This window comes from Trachypithecus francoisi, unplaced genomic scaffold (assembly GCF_009764315.1).
Source record: "Trachypithecus francoisi isolate TF-2019V2 unplaced genomic scaffold, Tfra_2.0 Lachesis_group5, whole genome shotgun sequence".
NCBI lineage: Eukaryota > Metazoa > Chordata > Mammalia > Primates > Cercopithecidae > Trachypithecus > Trachypithecus francoisi.
This window is the reverse complement of record NW_022681470.1, coordinates 84,196,416-84,220,319: the sequence shown is the minus strand read 5'-3', so window position 1 is coordinate 84,220,319 and position 23,904 is coordinate 84,196,416. Positions and strand designations below refer to the sequence as shown.

The window sequence follows — 23,904 nt, the reverse complement described above, 5'->3', positions numbered from 1 at the left end:
AACCCATACAGAGGTCAAACGCAGTTCTTGTGGAGTCACCTTGTCATCCTGCTTTGTTTTGGAAGGAACTGGGTTGGAGGCAGCACAGTAGGACTACAGCATCGTTAAAGCTTGGTAGGATTGCTGGATCCGCTAAACGCTTGTGGGTAAACAGGAAGCTCACAGCCTCAGTGGGTCATTAAGGGTGTTACAAAATAGACACAAAAATCTGAAGTGGGATGGGAGCAGAGCAGGATTTGGTGGGTAGGTACTGAGGAAAAGGAGACAAATGGGGATAGTGAAGAAACCAAAAGGGAATAGGGGATACAAGGAAGGGGTCAGGAAAGGGTGAGTAAAAGGTTTAAAGAGAGGTGCTAATTTTAGATACTTAAAAATATATGAAAACTTGTGGCTGGGTATGGTGGTTCATGCCTTTAATCCCAGTGCTTTGGGAGGCCAAGGTGGGCAGATCACTTGAGGTCAGGAGTTCGAGACCAGCCTGGCCAAAATGGTGAAACCCTGTCTCTAACTAAAAATACAAAAATTGGGCCGGGCGCAGTGGCTCACGCCTGTAATCCCAGCACTTTGGGAGGCTGAGGCAGGTGGATCACGAGGTCAGGAGTTCAAGACCAGCCTGGCCAAAATGGTGAAACCCTATCTCTACTAAAACTACAAAAATCAGCCAAGTGTGGGGGCAGGTGCCTGTAATCCCAGCTACTCAGGAGGCCAAGGCAGGAGATTGGTTTGAACCCGGGAGTTGGAGATTGCAGTGAGCCGAGATGACACCACTGCACTCCAGCCTGGGAAACAGTGAGACTGTCTCAAAAAAATTAAAAAAAAAAAAAGTATATATATATATATATATACTTAAAAAATATTTGTAATTGCTGGTTTGGGGTTACTAGAATCTCTTCTGAATCTGTCTCAGTTTTTCTTACAGCTTTTAAATCCATGGAGCTCTATCACCAGGAGATGATTGTGGTATGGAGCTGAATCATGCTGGAGTTAGTCAGGTGGCAACTGAGATCAAGGGGGAAATGGAGCAGTTTGAGGATAAATGGGCCATGAAAACCTCCCAGCTCTGCCCCCAGCCATGCCGTGAAAGTCATGGGGAAGAAAAACCCCCATTTGTGTGTTTGTGTGCGTGCATTATTAAATAGAACAGTAACGGGGCAGGTCTCTGAGCCTGTCTGGCAGAAATCTTTCCGTAGCAGGAGTGTCCTGCAACTCTCTGGCAGATTTGCAAAACAGTCCAGGTAGAAAAACTTAAATGGGAAACAAGCTTGTCTTGTGTCCTACTTTGTGGAGATAGATAATAAAGCCGAAAGGCCAAGAAATGTAAATATATAGCATGTATCTAATGTATACGGCTTATGTACATGTCAATCTATAGCTATACAATATCTACACTATTTATCTATATCTATTCTATGACTATAGGCTTCAGAAGACCTGTCAAAGATTTCCATACATTTAGAGAATTTGGGAGGATCCCTTTATAGGTGAGAGTTGAGACTCTTTGACTGCAGGTTGGGATTTGGTGGACTAGTTCCTGGTACTACCACCTGGTTGCTGTGATTATCTTTAGACTAACCAAGGCTCTTGTGTTAGCCTTCCTTAAATCATCCCCACCTCTAAGCAAGACAGCACCTATACCTTCTCCAGTTCATCCTGAACAGTTTGATGAATAGTTTCTCCAGTTCATCCTGTTTTATTTTATTTTTATTTATTGTTTTTTGAGACAGGGTCATGCTCTGTCACCCAGGCTGGAGTGCAGTGGCACGAACATGGCAGCCTCTACCCCTGTGTGCAAGCAATCCTCCTGCCTCAGCCTCCTGAGTAGCTGGGACCACAGGTGCACACCACCACACCTGGCTAATTTTTGTGTTTTTTATAGAGACAGGGGTCTCATCATGTTGCCCAGGCTGGTCCTGAACTTCTGATCTCAAGCAGTCCTCTTGCCTCAGCCTCCCAAAATTTTGGGATTACAGGTGTGAGCTACTGCATCCGGCCCATCCCTGTTTAAATGAGAATATCCAGAAGATTGTCCTTGTCATACACTTGGTGCAGTTTAAAGTATCTTTGCCACTTGTCAGAAACAGAATTCTGGTTGGGAAGGGCCATCATTCTGAGTGTGGCAGGTTTTTGGTTTATTAATTGCTGGAACTGGGGTACAGAAGCCAAATGCAGGCTCTCCACCTGGGACTTTCTTCCTGTTTGTCTGCCCAGTTCACATTTGTCTTAGGAGCTGCAGCCTGAAATAGTGAGATGGCTACATTGCCTGATCAAATCTGGGATTTATGAAGTGATAACACCTCCCAGGAGATAGATTTCTTCGCCCCACCCCAGTGCTTCCCACCCATGCCCAGGGACCGGCTCTTTATCTCTGGCGTGAAGATTCCTCCCACTTCCCTGTTGCTGAGATCCTTAGTCCTTTAGAGGGAAATTCTTTCAGCAGGGATTGCAGCTCCAGGTTAGAGTGGGAGTGGGAAGAAACCATGCCCCTCACATCGAAAGAGTACTGGTCTTGTCGACCTAGTATCTGAGCCAAGGTTGAGGACAGCTGCCTGGGACACACTTCCAAGTTGCCTTGGGGAGTGCTCTGTTTGGCCTTTGTTACAAGCAGGTTTTCAAAGGCAAAAGGAACAAGGAAGTGGGCTGAGACAAAGTTGTCTGACAGGAATCCTCCTGGGTTTACAGAGATAACATTGGATAGTGATTGCTCTATACTGTTGAACTATACAGTACAAGCGATGGTGTCAGCATATGTCATTTTATGGCTACTTAGCATCAGTTAGTCTAGAGCCCACATAGCAAGTGGCTTCAAGAGGTGATTATTTAGCTCAGGCGGGGAGTGAGACGTGATCGCTGTCACATTTCGGTGCCTCTCTGGGTTTGATAATTAAAGGGGGTTTGGATTCTCAGATAAAACGTTTTTCTTTCTCAGTCTAAAGTGGAGAGTTTAAAAAAAAATCCATCTTCCTCTCTCACTTGGACAATGACAGCAGCCTCAAAATGGATCTTTCTTGTTTTCACCCTTTCTTTCCTGCTTTCTGTTCCCCAGGTGTACTCTGTACACAAGCAGAGTGAGCCTTTTAGAATATAAGCCAGACTATGACACTCCTCACCCAAAACCCTCCAGCAACTTCCTATCTCACTGACATAAAATCCGAAGTCCTAAGAACGGCCTAAAAAACTCTGCAAGAACTGACCTCATATGTGATATGTTCTCCTCTTTGTTTACTCTGTTCCAACCACTTTGTGGTTCCTGTTGGCCTTTGAAGCTGCCCACACACCTGTCTCAAAGCCTGTGCACTTGGCCGCTCCCTCTGCCTGCAGTGCCCTACCCTCCACCTGTGTATGTCTCAGCCCCTCACTTCCTGCAGAAAGGCCATGGTCACCTAAGCCAGCACACCCCTCTCCCTGCCTCCCCGGGGCTCTCCCTTTTCCCCTACCTGGCTTTATTTATCTTCAGGATACTCATAGCTGCCTGATGCAATATGTCTTTATTTGTTTATCATCTGCCTCTCCGCACTTAGAATGTAAGCTGCTTTAAGGGTAGAGACTTCATTGTGTTCACTGCTAAATAACCTGCAGCTAGAACAGTGGGACATCTGTAAATATTTGTCAAACAATGAATGCATGTGTGCACGTGTGCGTGAATCCATTAGCAACAGCATTTATTGGGTTCCTTTACTAGGCATCACGTTTGTAGCAAGGAGTACAAAGATGGATACTACGGTCCCTGCCCTCAGGGGCTCACTCCTTTGATCTGTTCTTTGTGGAAGGGTTTCCCACATCAGTCTCTTTTCTGATCCTGTTCTTACCCATGCTGTTTGAATTTTGGGAAGGCCCCTCCACCCTAGGAGTCTAGCTGCTGTCTGTCATCAGAATGATCCTACACTAATGTTTCTGGGCTTCTGGAGTTCCTTGGGGTCTTCACGGAGCAGTCAACCCATTCAGGGAACAGTTTTCAGTCCTGAGCTCACAGAACCTACAGCAAGAAAGCCCTATTTCTCCCTTAGCTGAAGTGACCTTTTGGAGAGTGCTGTGTTCTCAGATCAAATACAGGAAGGAGCACTGAAGGTGTAAGATACGGCAGCAATTTCTTTATGTTACTTGTTTATTTGGTGTTCTGTATATTTTTTACATTGTAAAAGCAAACTAACCAGGCTACAGAAATTTCAAAAATAAAGAAAAAGAATGGGTATCATCATAACCCTACCATCGTAATGAAACAGCTTGATTCTATGAATTATTAATTAATTGGTTAATTTGTATTCTACCTTATTTAAAAGCTTTGCAGATACTTAAAACAAATATGCATCTAGTACAATAGAATATAATAACTGAGAAATCAGAGCAAAGGGTCAAATTGTTTATCACAGCCAGTATAAAGTTAATGTGCAGAAATGCATACTATTATAACTACTCTTATAAATTGGTATATTTCTTCTTAGCCTAAGTCTGTATATTTTTCATAGCTTATTCTGCTCCCCACCCCTTAATCTTATAGCAAAAATCTCCACGTTTCTGTCTTAACTCTTATAGTTAAGGACTGAATGATCAATCCCAAGGATATGCCCCTAATTTGTTTAATCATTCCTCTATTGTTGGAAGTTGGGCTATTTTCACTACTATTGTTATTAGAAACAATGGCGTAATTAACATCTTTGTGCATGTAACTTTTTCCATATTTTGGAGTATTTCCTTAAGTAGATTTCCAGAGGTAAAATAACTAACTGAAAGGTTGAAACATTTTTATGGCCCTTGTAGCATATTCCTGGGCCGATTTCCCAGAAGGTCATGTGCCTTGGGGATGCCTCCCAGCAGTGGGTTGGTATGTGTCACACCTTACTCTCCTCACCAGCACTAGGATTCACTATTTAAAAAAAAATATTTTTTTGCGGCCAAGCTCATGGCTTACGCTTGTAATCCCAGCATTTTGGGAGGGCAAGGCAGGCAGATCACTTTAGGTCAGGGGTTTGAGACCAGCTGGGGCAAATAGTGAAACCCCATCTCTACTAAAAGTACAAAAATTAGCCCCGCATGGTGGTGCGCATCTTCTAGTCCCGGCTACTCAGGAGGTTGAGGCAGGAGAATTGCTTGACCTCTGGAGGCGGAGAGTGCAGTGAGCCAGGATCATGCCACTGCACTCCAGCCTGGGTGACAGAATGAGACAATGTCTCAAAAAACAAAAACAAAAAGCAAGACACAATTTTTTTTTTTTTTTTTGCTAATAGGCAAACAGTATATTGTTATTTCATTATATGTATGTTGAATTATATGTATGTTGCCAGGTTATCTATCTATTGGCACCTGAGATTGTTTTTACCCATTTGTTTGAGTTCTTTGTATATAAAACTTAACCCTTCAATCATACCTTATTTTGTAAAATATTTTCTCCAGTTTATTTGACTTGCTCTTTGATTTGCAGGTGTCTTTGCTTTAGATACTTTTAGGTTTCACGTTTTGGATAGTCAGAGTTCTTTATAATTTTCTCTGTTATTTACCTAGAGACTGTAGTCCAAGTTCATTAGCCTGGCGGTTGAGGCCTGTGTTGGCTTTGTTATTCCAGAAGCCTCACCTTCTGTTCTCTTAGGACCTTCTTGTTAGGAAGGTGAATCAGTGGTGCATCGAGCATATTTTACACTAGGAGTACAATTTTTTTTTTTCTTTAGATGAAGTTTCGCTCTCGTTGCCCAGGCTGGAGTTCAATGACACGATCTCTGCTCACTGCAACCTCTGCCTCCTGAGTTCAAGCGATTCTCCAGCCTCAGCCCAGGTGCCTGCCACCACACCTGGCTAATTTTTGTATTTTCAGTAGACACGGGGTTTCACCATGTTGGCCAGGCTGTTCTCGAACTCCTGACCTCAGGTGATCCACCTGCCTTGACCTTCTAAAGTGTTGGGATTAAAGGCGGGAGCCACCACGCCCAGCTCAGGAGTAGATTTTTTAAAATACTCCCCTCCTCTAGTAAGAAAGTTATTTCAGTAATTAAGAAATAAATGATGATGAAGATGACCAGAAAAGAATTTCAGACGGTGAAACATTTCTGTTTTTGAATTTTGTGTATATGATGCCAGCAATAAAAAAAGGGGGGCGGGGAGTAATGAGTTAATGACGCTAATGCTTATTTGAAAAAAGGGAAAGGTTACACTTTTGTAGTGGTCTGTAGTGAATAAAACTCTATAGTTTCTGGTTTTGAGTCTTCTGTAAACTGATCAGACTTCGTAAATACTGATCTTTGCCTCTTCATCATGATCAGTAGACAAAGCCGCATTTGTTGGTCTATCTTCCCTCAAAGCTGGTCGCAGAACGCTTTTTATTCCTGTTAATTTTGAAGTTTCTTTTGGTTGAAACAGCAGATATACAAATAGGATAAATCTTAAACATAAAATTTGGCAGAAATTCACAACAATCCCATTTCACGTAAATTCCAGACATTGCGACAAAGTCCTGTTCCTCATTTCTTCAGGACTGAATAATATCTCGTTGAAAAGTTAGAAACATAAATAAAAACTCCCAAGTGGTCTGGTAGAATGAGAGGATGGAATAGCCCAGGCTCTATTTCTTTGTCTTTACAATGACTTTGCTTCCAGCCTTTATTTTTGATCTGGTCTTCAAGCTTAGGAACACATCGTACCACAGGACTCGGGGGACAAGCCACCCCAAAATGAGTGCCAATGATACCAAATCCTGTGAACTTGCTCTTGAAACATGGGTAGCTGAGTCCACGGGTGTCGGGGGCTGGCTTGGCAACCAAAATATGAGTTCTTTGAATTAAATTCCATAGAGAATGTAATGTTTATTGAAAGGTAATTTAGTCTGTGTGAATTTGAAGCTTACATGTATTATTAAAAGTCAAGAATAATGCAGCAATTGTTTAGAATTAGACAAAAGGTTGTTGGCAGGGGCGGGGAGGGGGCAGTGTTAGATTATGTTTAAATCAGAATTGCCAGCTCATGGTCGCAATAAAAAGCCCATCAGTTTCAGTATTGTTTTAAATTCCCTACAGGCAATTTTCCCTCTTATTGCCTCCCTCTGGGGCAGACCGCTCAGTGCTAGGCCCTTGGTGCTGAGCTGAGCCGAGCTATGCCAGGCTGTTGGCTGTGCTGTTGGTGCTTTTTTGCTTCTAGGCTTTTGCTTATGCTTTTCTCAATCGTGAAACACCAACCTCCACTTCACACACACACACACACACACACACACACGTACACCCCTCATTTTCCTCGTCTTTTAAGACTTAGCTTACATGTCACCTTTTCCATCAAGCTTCCTTAATTTTTTCCCTTTTTCTCCCAAAGTAATAACTTCCTCTTCTGAATTCCTGTAGCTCTATCCCAGATCTGAAGGAGAAAGCGCTCCCAGCTGTGTCCAGTGCATCCAGGGACAGCACTGATGTCAGAAAGTGTGGGTGGCCTGATTGGATGAAGGAGCCCAGGAGCCAGCCCAGGTTACCTGCCTGGGTCCTGGTTCCGGAGCTCTCCTTGTTCGCCTCTCTCTCTGATGGGCTGGCCCTGGTAGTGGGACCTCACCGAGTCTGGAGGCTGCTGCCTCTGGTTCTTGGCTTCTGGGTGTGAGGCAACCCTTACTCAACTTACCTTTCTGCTTCAGAAACCCCACCTTTAAGCCAGATCCCACAATAAGGGCTGGGCATTCTGGGCATTATTCTGCTTTCTCAGCCAGACTCTTGGATCTTGGCGGGGTTCCCACGTGTTTATGTTAGCCTATATTTATCGATTCCCAACCCTGGGAAAGCAGTGTGCCAGGTAGGGTCTAGAGGTTCAGCAGCGAACTGGCCATTTCCAGCCCTCAGGGAATGCTCGCTCTAGTAGGGGTTACACTCATGTCATCAGCAGACCATGTGAATGCGCTCTCAGCAGAGAAGCAAATGCATGTGTGAGGTATAGGGGAGAAGTAATTAGCCTTTTTGAGTGCATTGGGCAAAAAGTGCAAAGAGGAGGTGATAATTGCGCATGGTAAAGAATGAAGAAGAGTTCTCTAGGTAGGTTAGGGGAAGGGTCTTCCAACCAGGGGGGCCAGCACAAAAGGTTCAGGAGCATGAAGCAGTGTGGTGTGGGTCAGCAAACACAACCAGATCAGTTTTGCAACAGCCCAGGGAGTGAAGGGACGCATTGGTGGGGAGAGGGTGAGAGCCCTTGAGAGTCCCTGTGTGGTCTGTGGCCTTTGTCCTGCAGGCTTTAGGGAAGCCATGGAAGATTTAAAGCAGGGGAGGCACATGATGGAATTGGCATGACCAGATTGATGTTTTAGAAAGGTCTGCAAAGCTGATGAGTGATGAGGGTTGCAGGAAGGCACACCCAAGGCAGGGCAGGCTGTTGTCATCTTGGAGAGATAGGAAGAGCAAGGGGTGCTGGCCATAGGGAGAGTTGTCAGAGTGGTAAATTAGGAACTTTGATGATTGACTGGATGTTTTGGCAGCCCTCTTCCAGAATCTCCTTTGCTGTCCCTGAGAGTAGATCATAGGGTCTCTCATGGAATTTGTGACCTCATATGTTCAGTGTGGTCCTATGAGGTCTGTGGGGTCTGTTTGCTGGGGCATGACACTGCACATGCTCTATCTACCCAGAGCCCCTGGAGCCCCTGGCCATCAGGGAACCATGTCCGCCACATATGATGCTTTGGTAAGGAGCTGGTAAGAAGCAAGATGACCTCTTGCTCCTGAGGGCTGCAAGCACTTACAGCTTCTCCCTCTGAGCTCCTATGGCTTGATGGGAGCTGGCAGAGCTTACCAAGTCATGCCCTGATTGGGTGGCCTGAGTCATTGCTGCCACGGCCACAGGCACCAGATCCCACTGTGCCATGTGCCCCCTTCTGGTATCACAGCTGCTCACTCTCCACATGTGGCCTTAGGGAGGGCTTTGACGCAGGTATGGGATGGATGTCTTTATCACTTAAACCTCTCCTCATCTTCTGAGAAGCCCATTGGTAGCTAGCCTTCTGCAGTCATGTCTGTCATTTCTTTGATTTTTGGGCAGGCAGGTGGGGAAGACCGCAGATGGCCAGGAGCTTTTGGGTCACCCCTCAAAATGCAGTTGGCCGCTACACTGTGAGATCCTCAGAGGCCACAGTGCCCTGTGATTTGCTCCTAGCATTTTGAGTGTTGAGTTTCATTGCCAAGATGCTAGGCTTCCTCCTGGCCCCACCACAGATGCTTCGGTAAGTGTCTCCTCGCCTCACCTGGGCTGGGCCATGGCTAGAAGTCCCAAATGCCAACCATCCCCGGTTCTAAATTGCGTTCTAACTAATTAGAGGCAGAGGTTGGTCAGAGTCAGGTACTGCTCAGCCACGACCACAGTGATGTTCCGCTTCTCCTGGAGGTGGTACCGCAGGCGGGGCCAGGTTGGTGGGGCTGGATGGTTTAGAAATCCTGGCTTCCGGCCGGGCGCGGTGGCTCAAGCCTGTAATCCCAGCACTTTGGGAGGCCGAGGCGGGCGGATCACGAGGTCAGGAGATCGAGACCCTCCTGGCTAACACGGTGAAACCCCGTCTCTACTAAAAAATACAAAAAACTAGCCGGGCGCAGTGGCGGGCGCCTGTGGTCCCAGCTACTCGGAGGCTGAGACGGGAGAATGGCGGGAACCCGGGAGGCGGAGCTTGCAGTGAGCCGAGATCGCGCCACTGCACTCCAGCCTGGGTGACACAGCGAGACTCCGTCTAGAAAAAAAAAAAAGAAATCCTGGCTTCCATCTCAGCCCCTGCAGGTGACCACTGAGGTAGCTTTTGTGTGTCCTTTCGTTTCCTCTGCTACTTACCTCATCAGAGAGGCCTGTTTTGGCTTGGTGTTCTGTTTCGTCTTTTAGACCCGAAGGGCCATATCTTACCATGCATGGTGTGTGTTCAGGTTTTCAAACACGTGCCTTGTTTTCCTACCTAGTCTTCCCTACAGTTTTGGGGTTGAGGCCTTGCTGTCCTTTTTCATCTCTGCAGAGGGAGAAACAGCAGCTCAGCAAAATAGGAGACTTGCCTGCACTGACATGGCCAGTGAGTAGACTACAGTTGAGCTCTTTGGTTTTCCTCAGCACTTTCCCCTTTGTCTCTAAATCCAGCAGTTCAAACTCAAATGCCACCAGGGGCCAGGCAGGTGACCTGTGTCAGCGGGGCCCAGTGACAGGGGAAGGGAAGGCCCCATCTTAAGTGGCTGCTGCTCAGCCTCAGGCAGGGGCCACTGTCCGGGATTACAGGCCCAGGATTTCAAAGAGAAATTGGGAATTCGGATTTTTGTGTGCAATCTGATTTTTAAATGTTGGCAGCTAATTTAGAAAAAAAAAAAAAAAATGTAGCCAAACAAAGTAAGTCTGCTGGCCTCTGTCCTATATCACCTGGCTGCTGGTCACTCACCCATGGCCTTTCCTCCTGACTCAGGCTTATGGGGACCCTCTGCTGGCTGGCTTTCCTATTAAGGGAAAGGGGGAGAGGAAAGGGAAGAGGAAACAGTTCTAGGAGCTTCTGGTCCATTTGCATCGTGCTGGCCACACACTGTGTAAATAGCTCAGCTGCCCACATTCCCAAGGCAGATACTTTCCATGCGCCTCTTTGGCCACCTTGAATCCTGGGGCTCTTTGGCAGTTTATCGGCTCGCTTCCTTTTCCGAAGATTTAAATGACGACTGCCTGAAAATATTTTCTTCAGCTGGGTTTTTCCTTGGTGACTTCACTCTGAGACAGATGTGCCCTAATAATAGCATTGAAAGTTAAGGGGAATAAGTCAGCCAGCTGGTTCTGTTCCCTAGAAATGATGTTACAGTTCCTAAATGTGAGCTCTCCCTGGAGACCTTGGAGGGGCTGAGCCTGCAAGAGGGCTGTGGTCACTGTTAGAGTCTGGAGTCCTTCTCCCTGGGACAGAGTCCCCAAGGCTCTCCCCTCGTCCCAACAGGACACGTGTACTGCCTGGCACACAGCAGATGGACATTGCAAAGGAGGTTTGCTCTCTTCGGAGATGGTCAGGGGCTCTTATTCAGCTCCTGCCTTCTGAGCCTAGAGGCTCCAAGCTTGGTGAGACCTAAACCCTGACTGCACAAAGCAGACTGTTCCTCCAAGTGCCTCTCTCGTGCCTGTGTTCAGGCTCACTGACTGGAAGGACTCCCAGAGGTCATTTAAGCCCGTTCTTCAGCCTCTATCATTCCAGAATACATTTTTCAGATAACCCACTTGCATTCCCTCAATAATGTTTCATTTCCTCTAACTCAGTAGGAAGGAGATGAAACAAGTCTAAGAGAACCAGAAGCCTTCTGTAAGCTGTGCAGGCAAGAGAGTGACTTTTGTGGGGGGCCAAGCTTTAAAATCCCTTAGATAGAAAACTGGACCAGCCTCTACGGATGTTGATGCTCTGTTTCTTGGTTTTGCTTCTCTGTAAATCTGAGGGAGAAGACAGGAAGGGCCTGAGGTGCAGCCCTTCTTTGCCCCTGTCTCATAGGAGATCCTCACCTCACCTTTGTGAAAACCCATGGTGTCTGTAATGATCCCAAAAGCTGCTGCAAGAGACCTCAATATAAAGGAAATGTTAACCTGGACGTGGTGGCTCACACCTGTAATCCCAGCACTTTGAGAGGCCGAGGTGGGTGGATCTCTTCTTTGGTCACCTTAAGTCCAGGACTTCAAGACCAGCCTGGGTAACATGGCAAAACCCCATCTCTACGAAAAACTAGAAAAATTATCCAGGCATGGTGGTACATGCGTATAGTCCCAGCTACTAGGGAGGCTGAGGCAGGAGGATTGCTGGGTTGCTTGAGCCCAGGAAGTTAAGGCCATAGTGAGCCATGATTGCGCCACTGACTCCACTCCAGCCTGGGAGACAGAACGAGACCCTGTCTCATAAAAAAAGAAAAAAAAAGGAAGAAATGTTTAATCATTGTAGCCTGAAGCAAGAAGTGAAGGAAACAGTTTCAGGGTGTCCCTGCTCCTGGCGGGTGGGAGAACCTGGCTGAAGGAGGGAGTGCAGGCTTCCAGGGTAGGAGTTTGGGCAAGACCCCAAGGTCTGCCCTGGATTGGGACACAAACCTGGGGGCACACCTTTGCCCCTGTTTGCGCTCTGGGAATTGGAGGCAAGACTGGTGCCTGCCTTTCAGGGGCCCTGGGAGGCTCCTGTCGCATGGGGAAAGTGTTACGTAAGCATCCACTGCCACGAGCAGGGCCTGGTTGACAGAGATGCACGGGGAAGGGCGATGAGTCAATCTGTTTATGAAAATCACACATATCGTCACACATACCGTCAAGATGACCTGGGGGACAGCTGAGCTCTGAGAGCTGATGAGTCTTGCTCATACTTGGGGGTTCTCTGGTGTCCCTTTTTGGCAACCTGTTTCCTGTGCTTCCAGAGGTCTGCACGTGAACAGATGCATGACTGCTGAACTGAGACACAGGGTCTCTGCCCTGAACAGCTCTGGTCAGGAGAGGGAAGCTGGGTGACTCATAGCAGAATTCAGAGCTGCGCATGGGCCACTGCTGGGGCAGGGCTGCAGACGCTTCTTTGGAAAGCAGCTTGGGGTTTCTGGTTCTCTCTGCAAGTCTACATTCTCACTCGCTGAGTGCCATTTAGCCACAGGCAAATCAGCATAATCTGTCAGAAATATGAATTGTTCCAGTGTAGCTTGATAACTGCTTATAAGCCGTCATATGGTATTCAAGTCCTTCCTCAAAAGTTTCCGTGTTAGAAATTCCTTAAGTGGGAGTTCCCAAAACTCTGGCTTTGGAGTTAGACCAGGGTGACCCCCTTAACCAAATCTCTTACAAGATCTTTTTTGCATTCCCAGAAACTACTTAAAAGGCAGTATTTTGTCCATTAATGTTCTTGGCCTAGAGAGGTAAACTTTTAGCAATTGGAGGTTGAGGAAATCTTGTCCCTTCTACTATATCCAGTAGTATCCTAAGATTTTAAAATGTATAACCTGAAGTCTTTTCAATCTCAGGAATCTCTGAAAAAGTACCAGGGGTCACTAATGAGCTGCTCACACAGAAGTAAGTGTGTTTCCTTCAGCAGGGCTGTGCCTGAGAGAGCTTGGGGGAGAGAAGATGGCATTTTAGATTCTTGAACTTTCTGCAGAAAACTTCCTTTTAGATTCCTGGCTTTGTAACTGTCATCCTCCAGCATGGGATGAAGAAGTCTCTCTCCACTTGTGGCCACCTAGCAGAGCTGCCTGTGTCCCTGCTGCCCAGCTCAGTCTCCCGGGGAGTAGCCAGAGTTCCTTATTTCAGATCCCAGGTCCCTGCGGGAGGTTTGGGCGGGGGAATTTTCAGGAAACACGAGCGCCTCTGGTGGCTCCCGTGCCAGGCTGCCTCATCATCCGTGCACTCCCTCTCACACCTGGCTAGAAAGTAGCTCCTGGACGTTTTGGAGTTCCAGAAAGACTGTTTCTGGCAGGGAATAGGACTTTTTGTTGGGGATCCACTTCCTCCTGGCTGTGGCCTTCACCTTCTGCCCTTTCCTTGTGGAAAGGTGGGATTCAAGGCTGGGATCCGGGATAGAGGAGGAGGTGGTCAGACCCTACTGCTAACATCTGCTGGGCCCGTACAGAGCTGCCTCCTGTACAGTTCATCTGACCCATAGGCTCTTGACCTTGAGGGGGTCAGACCAGACAGTATACGTGAGAGGTATGCAATATGTATCTGCCTCTGTTGAGTGCTCTTGTGTATGTACCAGGCACTGCACACAGAGCATTTAATTTAACCCAGAAGACAATCCTTCAGGATACATGATATTTCCACTTTACAGATGAGGAAACTGAAGCTCAGAGAGGTTTGGTAACTTACCTAGTGCCACCAGCCAGCAGAGGCAGAATCTAAATCTGAGTTTATTTGGCTATAATGTTACCTGTTCCACATGACAGGAAATGAAGCAGCCCAGCAGAATGATGAAGAGCTTGGAGCCGGTAGCCAGCCTGCCTGACTACACATGTACAGAACATTGGGCAAGTTGTCTCATGACTCCGTACCTCAGTGTTCCCATCTGTAAAGTGGGACAGTGACAGCACCTCTGTGATAGGTTGAGAGACTCTTATCACACACACATAGCAAATACTCAGCCTTGTGTCTGGCTCTGGTAAGCACACGAGCTATTTCTTGAACTGGCACTAGAACAGCTCGCATGCTGTGGGCTGTGCTCCTGCCCTGCTTACCTCTCTGTGGGCTATAAAGGAAGGATTAAGCAACTCTAGCTCCCCAGACCAGGGAGCTGTTCCCAAGAAGGTGTGTTGGGGGTGGGGATGAGGCTGAGTCCCCTGGATGGCCCCTCTGAGAGAATGGCCCAAGATGGAGTCTGCGGGTGCTCGGAGGTTCCAGAACTTCAGTGCCAATTGTCTGCCGATCAGTAAAGGCCTTCGGTAAATTTCCACCCTCTGTAACTTGGCCTTCTTGTTTTGCATTTACCAAAGTAAAAATAAAATCTCTGGGGAGGAGTGAACGAGCGCAGGGCGGGAGAGGATCTGCTGCAGGGGTGGCCCTTAACCGGCTGGGTAGAGCCCAGGCACCCTTTCCCAGAGGAAAGGCTGAGCCCTTCTGTCCTCTGAGCTTTATCCATTAGGAAGTCAGCCTGGAAAGGCTGCCCCCCCTCCTCATGCTCTTCCCCAGCCCCCTTGGCCACTCCCTGTTTCCTCCTATTGTTGGTCCCGTCCTAGCCTCCGGACCCAGCAGCCTTTGAGGCCTGGAGGGGCCCCTGGTGTGAGCTCTGTGAGGCTCCTGGTGTGAGCTCTGCCAGGCCTCTGTTCAGCACAGCATTTCCTATGCCTTCTTCCTCTCTCGCCTCTCTCCTCTAGCCCTTCATTATTTTTAGTTCTTAAGAGGATGGAATCCAGGAGGGAGGAGAGGGAAGAGCCAAGTTAATGACCTTCTCACCAGAGATGGAGCATTTGCTGGGCCCTGCCCAATAGGGAGGGTTAGGAACATTTCCATTTTGGGTGAAGGACACCTCGATTCTTGAGTAACCAAAAAAAGACTCTGGTTTAGCAAGATTGTGGGCCCCTTTGGTGCCAGCTCCTATACAGTGTGGATGAGGGAAGGAGTCGGGACCTGAAAGAGTTGCTAACAGAAGAGCATTCTTTGCTGGTGTCTCCAGTGTCCCTGGCTCCTGCAGGACACTGGGGACACCCATGAAGAGATGTTCTCTGCCTGCCAGCAAGGGCATACCAGATTGAGGGATGGGAGAGTGAACAAACAGTGACTAACCTGAGTGAAATGTTGCCCTCTAAACCCTTGAGTGAAAAAGAACCCTGGGGCCCGGGGCCAGCCAGGCTGCCAGCCATGGGGTCCTGGAGAGAAACCCAGGCAGACCAAACAGGAAATTCCCACAAACATGCCCCCTCCTGCTGCTTGGAGAAGTCTCTAGAAAAATTCAGGTGGGACAGGTGAACGTAAAGCAGTGTGAGCCTTGGTGTAGGTGTGCTTTATCTTCCAGGCCTGGGCGCTTACCATGTGGTGGGCCCGCAGGGTCCTCTTATCAGCCAGATGCCGGGAGTATTGGATTCCCGCTGGCTGTCCAGCCTGGGGGACATACAGAAGTTTAGGACAAATCCCCAGTTCCCCAGGAGCCTTCCTGCCACTGGGAGACACTCCAGCTTCCTGCTTCACGAAGCACTCCAGCTTCCTGTCCCTTCCCTGCCCCACCTGCAGGTCTGCTGTGCAGGTGCCCTTCCAGGAAGCTGTCCCTCCACTCTTCTGCATATCCACATCCTGCATCTCCCTCCAGCTTTAGGGAGGATTCCAGGAATGGCGTGGGGCTGGAGTGGCCGGAGAGACTTCAGGGAGAAGGTAGGGCCAGCTTGCAGATTCCAGGGGTTTTTGCTAGAGGGAGAGGTAGGATGTGGATACACAGAAGGGAGGAGGGAGAGCTTTCTGGGCAGAGCATCTGCACAGCAGACCTGGAGGGGGAGGCAGGTATGGGATGTCTTGCCCTGACAGATTGGAGTGGGCACACCAGAGAGTGAGTGTGGGGCAGTATCTGGGGGTGGCTCTGTATCCTGGAGGGACCCTGCTCCCTCTTATGGGTGGTCATGAGCCTTGGTGAGGCCCTGGGCTGTTCCTGGAGCCCCGTCCTTGACGGCTGGGCCTTGGGCAACCTCCTCTGGCAGGGTTTAGGGCTTATGGTGGAAGAGGAAGAGTGGCCATGATGGAGGCCCCCTGGGTGCCAGTCTGGGTGCTGCCCTTGGCCTAGAAACTGGGCCTCTAGTTGCAACAGGAAGAAGGCCGCTAAATAGGAGACAGCTGGGCAGTCACTCAGGGTTTTCCTGGCTTTGGCCAGAATGTGCTGCTAGGGGTCGATTGCACATGGTGGCATCCCTCAAAAAGGGTCAGCCAGGTGGGGAGCTCCAGCCTTCAGCCTGACCAGGTCTACACACTGCAAACCAGGGGCCCGGCAGCCCTCACAACCTGATTGGGCCTGGAGAGGACAGAGCGCTTACCTGGAGCTAGTTTAGCTAGTTCACTGAGCTGGTTCGTGTGGCCCCTGCACGTCCTGGCCCCTGCAGGGGGTCCTGGTCTGCAGGGGCTGGTAAGGACCCACCATACTCGTTCTCCTGCCCCAGGCCCAGCAATTGCTTCTGAAGGAGGGACTTCACCCACCCGACAGCTCTCAGTAATCCCTACCCTACGCTCATGGGTTCCATAAAGGGCGGGGGAGAAGAACCTCGTGCCTGGTGCGCAGCGCTATGGAGGATGTTCTGTGCCATCTAGCATGCGGGAACATCACACGGTGGATGGGGACGGGAGATGAAATAAAACCTTACTCCGGTCTTTTCTGAAAGTGCTTTTGCATTTGGCATTTAGGGGGATTTTCTTGTTTGCTAAAGGGGGAAAGGCAGTTAGTCTTAAATCCAGACTTTTATTTTTAGCCGGAGCTACCTGTCCTGCCAAGTCCTTGGGCTTAATTTTTCCGATCCTTGGTGTCTTGGTTTTGAAAGCTCTTCCCCTCCTCCCCTCCCAGCTCCTTTTTGGCAGGGGCAGGTTTCGCTTTTGGCCCCAGCCAGGTTTCTAACCAGGGCTACAGGAGGGAGCTATTGAGCCAGGGGCCCCTACCTGCCTGGGCTTGTACCCAGCTGCCGCCAACCCAGCTGGGTCCTGCCAGGGGGAATACAATGAACAAAGTTGGCGACCGCCTCCACTCTGCAGCCTAGGAGAAGCACCAGGCTTTTCCCCAGTGAAGGAAATAATGATCACTAGGGAAACCCTAACTGCTTTTTTAGAAAGACCAAATGAAGAAGGAAGGAAAAGAGGATTTTTTCCAAACATGGAAAACTCAATGACTCTCACTCAGACTTTTGCAAGAGCAGAACAAAGACTTTGACACAGAACAAATTCTCCCCAGGCAGGGGCGTTCTTCATCCACTTTCGGGGCTTTGTTAAATGTGCCTTCCCTGAGTGTGTGTCAGTAAGGACGTTCTGGGAACAGAGTTGGAGGGAGGGGAAAGTAGGCCTTTGTTCAGGCCTCCCCCATCTGAAAGGTCACTCTTCTGACAAAGCCCTTGCTGTTTATGTGAGGCTATTTTATAACTAGGGGAGAAGTAGATAGCCCCGGGTCCGAGAGAGATGATGGGAGCCCAGTAATCCTTGGCTGAAACAAAATCCTTGGAATTAAGTGGCACAAACCTGGACTCTGTGTGATTGGACTCTGTGTGACCTTTTGCAAGTTACTAAACCTCTCTGAACATGTTTCATCATTTGCAAAATGGAGACAACTGTATCAGTGTTGTGAGAGTTACCTGAGCTGTTAGTATAGTATCTAACATCATGTTAGACATATAACGTGATCTCTTTGCACACACGCAGCAGAGTTAGGCTGGCAATACTGTTTTTGGAGTGTTAGAGGGTCCAGAGATCATTTCCCATTTCTGATATTTTAGAGATTTCCCTTCATCTCTTTTACTCAAAAACAACAACAAACGGAGACTCTTTCTTTATGATTATCTAAAAATAAAAGCCAAGTGATCAAACTGTTTAAATAAAAAGAGAAGTGCTGGAGGAAAAAGTAGCAAATTGGGGGAACAAGTCAGGTGAGAAGGAGGCTAAGAACAGAATAGAATGTAACCCACTTTAGAAGATGAAATTTGCCGAGCAATCTTATTATTCACCTTGAAAATATCTTTCTTGGCCGGGCGCGGTGGCTCAAGCCTGTAATCCCAGCACTTTGGGAGGCCGAGACGGGCGGATCACGAGGTCAGGAGATCGAGACCATCCTGGCGAACACTGTGAAACCCCGTCTCTACTAAAAAATACAAAAAACTAGCCGGGCGAGGTGGCGGGCGTCTGTAGTCCCAGCTACTCGGGAGGCTGAGGCAGGAGAATGGCGTGAACCCGGGAGGCGGAGCTTGCAGTGAGCTGAGATCCGGCCACTGCACTCCAGCCCCGGCGACAGAGCAAGACTCCGTCTCAAAAAAAAAAAAAAAAAAAAAAAAAAAAAAAAGAAAATATCTTTCTTTGGCAGTGCCTAGCAGAGTTCCACATATGTGAAATAAGATGCTTTAGGAAATCATTCTTCTTTTTGCAACGTCAGTGACTTGAACCAGAAACTGGTATTGACTCACCAGGGCTCTGACTCTTTCCAAGTTACACATCTAGGGGCCTGAGGAACTGCCCCATGAGTCCCCAGAGCTGCCGTGGGCATGGATGAGAAGCTTTGTAAGCAATTAATCACACAGTTAACTCATCTGATCGCCACTGGCCACCATCAGGCCCTCTGAAAGTGCCTAGTTGGATGCTTGCCAATCTGCTATGCCTTGGAGGAAAAAATTATTTCGATTTAAGAAAATAGACACAGAAGCAAAAAACCAAAGTGAGCCTGGAAGGTTTGCCTATCCGTGACAGTCTACAGAGCAGCTGCTTGTGCCTGTCACCTGCTCAGGCTCTCACGGTGACTGCATGGGGAAGGCAGGGTGTATGCATTGGTACCTGCCATGCCCAGTGTACACTGAGGTTTGCCTATGCCGCAGCTAGAAGGCAGCAGAAGAGAGGTTCATTCCAACCTTTAAACCTGAATTGCGTTCTGTGTCATCGTCCTGTCTTGTAGAACAACATCCAACTCTATGGGCTGCCTTTTGGGATCTTCATGGAGGGGACAGAAGTATGTATGTCGCTTCAGCCCTTAATGTGCAAGGTAGTGAAACCACTGTGGGCCTGGCAAAATCAGCAAGAAGGGGGCTGGAGGAAGGGCAGCTGTCTTAGGGGTACGCTGGGACTGGAAGGAGCTGCCTTCCGGAAGTCCTCCTTGCTTCTCTGAAGTTGTCCCAGCACAGCTGTGGCTTCCAGGAGAGGAATGTCAGGGCCCTGATAAGGAAATGGAGTGGAGCCCACACCTGCCCAGAATGTGAACTTTCTTCAGGAGCCTCTGACTGGGCTCCTGATGGGCAAGTACAGCCCCTCCCACACCTGCTGAGTTTGATCTCCCTCTTCCTGGATGCTGTGAGGCTTGGCACCTGCCCAGCCAGGCACTCAGGAAACCTGCTGGGAGTCTCTGAGGGCCCACCAGGGTAAACCAAGGTCCCTTTCTTGTGTCAAAGAGAACTGGGATGGAGGTGTGCCCAGGGCTCTTTGGAAGCACCCAGGAGGGGCAAGGGAAGGCTTCCTGGGAAGAGGGTATCTGGGTTGCATTTTAAAGTCCACACAGGAGTTAGCTAAGCCCTGAGCATCCACAGTCATTCTTCTGCAAAGTCCCTAATAGCAGAAGCTGACACCTTTGTGGGCCGAAGGTGGCATGGGGACAGGTGTGTGGAGCAAGAAGTTGCCTGCAGAGCTCCACAGGCCCGAGAGAATGTGAGCCCAGGTGTGCTGCAGATGGTGCCATGTGTGGATGTCACCAGGGCTGCCAGTGACATGCAGTCCTCACAACACACAAGTGTCTGCCCCCAGCATCACAACTTTTTCTTCTCCCACCCATGCCAAATTGCATTGAGAAACATAACATTGGTTTGGAGGGGCGGGAAGTGGCTGGAAAGAAGATGGGAAGTAGACCCCGGCGGGGCATGTGGGCTGAGCTGAGGAATTGGAAGTGCTGGCCCTGGGCTGGGCAAGTGGCCGCTGACCGGCTCAGACAGCACTGCAGGGACAGGAAGCAAGGCCAGACTCTGAAGAACATGCAGAAGGCTGAGGTCTAGTTGCCCCCTCACCTCTCCTGCGCGGCCTCTCCAGGAGACCTCCCCGAGCCCCGAAAGAAGAGCCACAGGTGCCTGCGGCCTTGAGCTTTCCCCTGCCCAAGGATTGAGGAGCCTCTGGTCATGCCTGTGAGCAGGCCACAGAGGCCTGCAGGCCTGGGGTCACCTGCTGTCTCCTACATTTCCTCCCCAGGAGGCAGGGCCCATTTCCTGGCTGAGCAGTCACAGGGCCTGAGAAGGACCCCGAGCTTGGTGAAGCTCTGCTTTCCCCATCATGACATTCTTACTGAATTTTGGACAAGGGGCCCCTCATTTTCATTTTGCATGTTATGCAGATGATCCTGATGATAGTTAAAGCATTTTGTAAGTGGGGTGGCCAGAGGCCCACACATCTCCACAGCCTAGAGTAGGGTACACCTGGGTCCCTCCTTCCCCTCCTTCCTCTTCTTCTTCTTCCTTCCCTCCTCTTTCTGCCCTCCTCCTCCTCCTCTTTCTCCTCTCCTCCTTCTCCCCACCTCCTCCTCCTCTTCTCCTCCCCTCCACTTCCTCCTTCTCCTCTTTCTACCCTCCTCCCACCCTCCTTCTCTTCCTCCTTCCCTCCTCTTTACTATCCTCTTCCTCCTTCCCTCCTCTTCCCTGTCCTCTTCCTCCTCCTCTCTTCTTCCTATACTCCTCCTGCTCTCCCTTCTCTCTCCTCTGCTTCCTCCCTCCTCTTCCTCCTCCCCCTCTTCACTCTTCTCCTCTTCTTCCTCTTCCTCCTTCCTCCTCCTTCCCTGCCCCCAGCAGTCCTTTTTTGCCTGCCTTATGAACGACAAAGGCTAGACCTGGATGTTATGCCCATTTGCCCTTTGATTTGTTGAAGGCAGTGTTTCCGTACAGCATGACTGAGGATGCCTGATGGGAAGGACCCGGGGAGGATGGCGACACCCAGGAACCGTTAGCATCATGGGAGGGTTGGAACTTGATCCAGAAAAACACATAGACTCAGACTCTGCCCAGGGAGCCCCCCTGGCTCGGGGCAGCTCCAAGGATGGGCTGGAGGTGGGGAGGAGGAACTGCTTGCCCAGGAAGGCTCCACACCCCCCTACCACAGAACCCCGGGTCTGTTTTATGGCTGTGTGTGTTGAGCGGGGGAGATGGTTCTGTGTAGGCCTTGGCCTCCAGGGAGTAGATTCCCATATGCTCTTCAGACCAGGAACTTCTGGGAAAAGGGGAAGAGGAAAAGGGAGACAAAATGTGGTGTGCCCTGAGCTTCCCAAAGGCGAGGGCTTCCTACTTCCAGGTGACGTGGGGAGCAGAATTGGGAGCTGGGGCAGGCTTCTCTCTGTTGCAGGGGAATGCGGCTGCTGTCTGCCAGCTCCTCAAGCTCCCTTCGCCTCTGACTTCCTGTCTCCTCCAGCGCAAAGAGGGTTGGGGTTTTGTTGTCAGATTTTTTTCCCTCCCACTACAAATCTCTCCACATTCTCTGAATATTTTAGCTCCTTCAAGTCAGGTGCCAGGGGACAAAACCACACCAGAGGTCTCCAGGCCTCTCTGAGTTTTAAAAAATCACTTCCCTCACCACCACCACCACCACCCCTCCCTCACCCTGGTCTGGCTGTTTTCTGATCGTTTCTTTCCACATTTCTCTGAGTTAATTGAAGCTCCATCTTTCCCTGTGCTTCTGGAGTTCAGCACAAGACCCTCTTACAGAGCAGGGTCCAGGTCGCAACAGGCAGGGGTGACAAAGCCAGCAGCAGGCACTGCCCACCCTGCCTGCAGAGGAGCAGCTAAGCAAAGCTCAGACTAGTGCTCATGTAACCAGTAGCGCAGCCGTCTAGGGAGCTCCCCAGCTGGTTTGCATCCAAGCCTGTGAGGCCGGAGGTTACCTGAAAGACCTCATGCCTGGTCTTCAGTTGGTTTAACCACCTCACCCAGAACCAAAGTAAAAGCCATGTGTCTCCAGCCCACTCCACTGCCCTTTACCTGTCCAGGGGCACTCCTGCGTCATGGTGCTTTCCTTTCCACCAAAGTGTCCCCAAGAACATCACAAGTGCAGAATCCCATCCACAGAGTCTAGAAGTGTCTGGCTGCTCTGATCTGATATGTGGGCGAGCTTAAACCTTGTGTCATCTGACAGCTGCACTGGAAGTGGCACCTGAGCAGCCCCAGAGAGGGACATATCTGGGGTTTTGGTGGCCAGCTTTAGGGGCATCAGAGGCCCTGGGCTCCTCTGCTAACAGAGCAGCCAGAAAACTTTCCTGGGCTGGCATCCTGACTGTCCAGGGGAACCGCCTTGGAGGAATCTTGCTCTTGTCCTTCCTGCCCAGTCTTCTGCCTCTTGTCCCCTCATCCTGCTGTCTTGAGACTGGAAGGGGCACTCGGAGGTGGGGCCGTCACTCGTTGATAGGCACGGAAGTGGGTAAACTGGCTGGAGGCTCCCCATGTGCATGGTACCTATTGGCAGGGCATAGAATGGGATGACTGGGGAAGTAACTTGCCGAGCCTCAGACTCTTTCATCTGTAAAATGGAGAAAATGCTCCTGACTAGAACATAGGAACAAGGCCATAATGTACTAACCAGGGCCTGTCATATAGCGAGAGCCCCATAAATGGTAACAGGTATGAGTGCACACACCATGCCATGGTATTGGGGCACATCTGCAGAAATGGGCCTTCCCATCTCCCCGAGAGGTGACAAAAGCGATGCCAGCCAGCAGCAAGTCCCCCTGCACAGTACTACTCAGCTAGCTTAGGAAGAAACCCAGCACATCCACTGGCTAGGCCGGCCCCACATCTGCGTGTGGGGAAGTAAGGGTCACAGCAGAGCTGGCCACAGTCAGCTTGCCACCTGCCCCGGGTCTGCCAGGGAGCAGTTCACAGCCCCGGGAGGCCAGCAGGGACCTGCCACACATAGAGAGCTTTGGGAGCACTCCAGGAGGGGTCCATAAGGGATGTCCCGATTCCCCTGATGACTGGGAGGTGATGCAGGAGCAGGTGGCCAGCTCTGCCCTGGGCGGGGGACCAGGTTCCCTTTGCCACACCACGTTCAAGGCATTTGAAGGCTGCTTTTGTATTTCCTAGAGCTTGGTTTGAGAGGCTGAAGACCTGGGACTGAGTCTGATTTCAGACAGAGAAGAGACAGAGGCTGCCATGGAGAGCTCACTCTTGAATATCTCCCACAGGGGAGGGCCGGAGGGGCGGGGGATAAACCCCTCCGGGTGGGATTCTTCTGGGTTGTCCTCCTTTCTTGCCTTGTTACCTGTCTTAGCTGGCAGATGAGGCCTGGAGTCCATTTCTGAGGACTGGGGCTTCCTCCAACCATGCTCGGAGGGAGGGCTGTTAGCCTGGCTGCTCCTGGAAAGTGGCGTGTGCCTGGAGTGGATTTGGTTCCTGAGGTGGGTGCTGTGGTCTCCCCGACCATCACAAGGACATTGGTTTTCTGGAATCTCCTTCCATCCTTTAGTTTATCTCTGCTCCTAGGGGCTGGGCTGGGGCGGCTGGGGTCACCCTGCAGCCCTCCTTCCCCAAGCCTGGACCTGGAAATGGCTTTTTCTGTTTACTGCTTGGCACTGACATTAGGCAGTGCCTGGGTGCTGCTATTTAAAAATCACGGGGAAACCCTGTGTGCTGCTACTGGCAGAGAGAAAAGAGGTCTATAGTGCAAGTGCATGGCATTCTCACAAGGGGAATATTCCACGGCCCTCATCCAGGCAGGGCAGCCTTGGGATCGGGGGACTCTCAAGGCCTTAGCCACGTGGGACCTGTTTTCAGGGTGAAGAAATGGAGGAGGTGTGGGCAGAGGGCAGCCAAGCAGTAAAGGGTGCCTGGTTTCGTCAGAGCTCAGCAA

General features: G+C 49.8%; 1 protein-coding gene and 1 long non-coding RNA gene across 2 annotated transcripts in view; both read left to right on the top strand.

The window, feature by feature from the left end:
* ITPKB (inositol-trisphosphate 3-kinase B) overlaps positions 1 to 23,904 on the top strand; it is a 111,224-nt gene that overhangs the window by 66,712 nt on the left and 20,608 nt on the right. The gene's annotated exons all lie outside the window — the stretch shown is intronic.
* Positions 128 to 18,963, top strand: LOC117075595. The gene is made up of 2 exons (XR_004434058.1): positions 128 to 243; positions 18,413 to 18,963. It is a non-coding gene; the product is annotated as an uncharacterized LOC117075595 (long non-coding RNA).